We start from the raw sequence: 3,022 nt of genomic DNA on the forward strand, positions 1-3,022 counted from the left end.
GTATTTAACCCTTCCAGTTTGAAATTTCTCTCTACTGTAGAGGTGAAGAAAATCATCCGAAGGTAGAGAGAAGAAAACAGGAAAAGTAATGTAGTGGTGAAAGGGCTGTACAGGGGAGGGTAGGTTAAAGTAGGGTAGAGTTGGGTCGGCAATGGTAGGGTAGGGTAGGCTGAGGTAGGCTAGTGTAGGGTTGAGAAGAGTAGGGTAGGGTAGGGTAGGCTGAGGTAGGCTAGTGTAGGGTTGAGAAGAGTAGGGTAGGGTAAATTGAACTGAATAAGTATATACAATAAAATCTGGCGATACAACAACCAGGGTCATATGCCGCCGGATGACAACGAGAATAAAAGCACTCGAAAAGATGAAATACACACACACACACACACACACACACACACACACACACACACACACACACACACATACACATACACACACACACACAAAATACAATTCATAATTAAAACAAGAAAAACACTAAGAACACTAAAACCACTGTATACTAAATTTTACACGGTAGTGCAGCTGCCTACACCAAGCAAAGGTTTCCCCCTCCACCACAACAAGCATCCTCTCCAAGTACCAACAGAAGACTACAATCCCTCTCCTACCCGGTGCTCAGAGAGGTAACGATGGCGCAATTCCCCAACAGTGGACACCATCAGCAAAAGCCGAAGAGTCAGGGGCACGAAGCATTCCACACAGAAAGTAGGGGGAGAGTCCTCCATTAAAAATCAATGAGAGAACCAGGAATGGCCCATTCGGAGCCAGCATAAAGCCGTCTCCCACCTGCATTCAGACCTCGGCAAATGAAGGGGCCCGTTTACCCACAAATATCACACATTTTGTTGGCCCCCACCGCATCCCACCTACTCTGCCAGTGGGAGCAAACAGTGAGTGGTTAGATGAATATCACTGAGCGAGGCAGGGGAGAGGTGAGGATGGGCGAGAGGCAGCAGCCTTTGCCAGAGCGTCAGCATGCTCATTGCCCACAATGGTACAAAACCACAAAGCAGTCCCTAGCAAGCTCAGCCATTTTAAAACACTGTAGACAACAAAAGAGGATTGGACGGGAAAACACAAAATGGAGATCGGCAGAGTCGCTAAAAACTGTATAACAAACAGGAGGGAAGCTAAATATCAATTTGACTGCGAGTAAAATAGCAGTAAGTTCTGCGATAAAAGTAGATACGATGGGGGGGAAGACTACTACCACGAATGAAATCGGGAAATATAACACCCAAGCCTGTCCCCTCACGGGATTTCAATCCATCAGTACATACGAGAATCGAGACACTGTGAGAGGAAGCATGTTCTAAAAAAATAGCAAAGAGCCGCCTGTGAGGAAAGAAAGGCCCCTCTCTCAGGAAAGTAAACACACGGTTGCACCCCTGAGAGGAGCCAGGGAGCCATCCTTGGTACACGCACAGGACAAACAAGAAAGGTTGGAACATCCACATCCCCCATGGCAGCCTTCACCCTGTACCCAAACGGATGTGGATAGCGAGGATATGGCGAGGCAGACACTCCCTCCGGAACAGAGCCAACAAAATCTTCCTGAACTTTAGCAAAGACGGTGACACTAAGGACACTAGTTTGAGGCACTCCCTCCTCTTGAGGATATGAGGGAAACAAGGTGGCACCAATACGGAAAAATTCCATAATCAGTAAAGGCAACCTACCACGCAAACCAAGATGGTGACCTGCAATACCTGGCTTGTGAAACGGTAGGACAACAGCCCCCCGCCAAGAAGCAGGAGTGGACGAATCTCTCCAAATTCTATTTATAAGACTCAGGAGGAAGGACACTGCTTCATCATCCAGGTACATCAGCACTGCATGGGGAATATTATCGACTCCGGAGAAGTGTCATGACAGGGAAAGGGTAGACCAAAGTTTACACCAAGACAAAGGAATGTTGTAAGTCTCTCCGCCCCCAGAACGGATGTCCAACACCTTAATCTCCTCCACCTCCCTAAGCCTGGCAAAAACCGAAGAACGAGTATCCCTACAAGAGACCTCAGCGGTAGGATAGGGTAGGGAACGCTAGGGCAGGGTAGGCTGGGGTAGGGCAGGGTAGGGCAGAGAAAAGTAGGTTAGGATGGGTTGGTTTAGGCTAAAGTAGGACATAATAGGAGAGGGGCAGAATGTGCCTAGTCCAGGAACGAAAAATATATCAGTTATCCATGTAACTAGCGTTTTCTATTTCGGTAGATTATTTTCTTGTCTGCCTAAAGTATCGTGATGTACGAACAATGAGATTAGATATCGAAACTGTAAGATGCGAATTAGTTACAAAGACGGTATTTTGTTTTGGCTAACGTTACATCGATACGTTCAGCTAAGAGCAACTCGGCAGAACTGAACAGTATATGACGTGCTAGATGAACACTGTGACCAGAAAATAAATATATATGTATATATACTTCAGCATACAGTAAGCGATTTTATGTTAACTGAAGAGAAGCCACCACAGCTAATGGGTTAAGTTTACACACACACACACACACACACACACGTTGCGAAAAGTTTCACTGACGAAGTGGGTGGTTACTGTCCCCCTTGAGCAAGGGGACTGGTGTGTGCGTGTGTGGTCACAGCCTTGCCCTTAGATCGGACTATATGAGCTCTCAGCTCCCTTCCGGGAGGGTAGAAGCTGACGATGACGACCATCAAGTGATCCTGACCGACCCGGTGAATTACACACACACACACACACACACACACACACACACACACCATTACTTGCAACTGGCTGGCCTATCATACAGCCATATCCTATATTCATGAAGTACAACACATCTTACATTTATGTCAATCAGTTCCTGTGGCACCCTCGGGGATGCATAGGGCCTCGATGAACTCACACCACCACATCCTATCTTGTGCTAACCCCTCAAGATCTCCCCAACACTCATCTCCAGCTTCCCATCTCATTGTCCTCACCCACGTCTCTTTTGGCCTTCCTCTACCTCTCCTACCAAGTGCCACCCACCCTGGTGTACCTCGTACTATTCCCTGTCTC

This window comes from Coenobita brevimanus, unplaced genomic scaffold (genome assembly GCF_032717465.1).
Source record: "Coenobita brevimanus isolate Jiangsu-jjx unplaced genomic scaffold, ASM3271746v2 jjx.HiC_scaffold_2800, whole genome shotgun sequence".
In the NCBI taxonomy this organism is placed as follows: domain Eukaryota; kingdom Metazoa; phylum Arthropoda; class Malacostraca; order Decapoda; family Coenobitidae; genus Coenobita; species Coenobita brevimanus.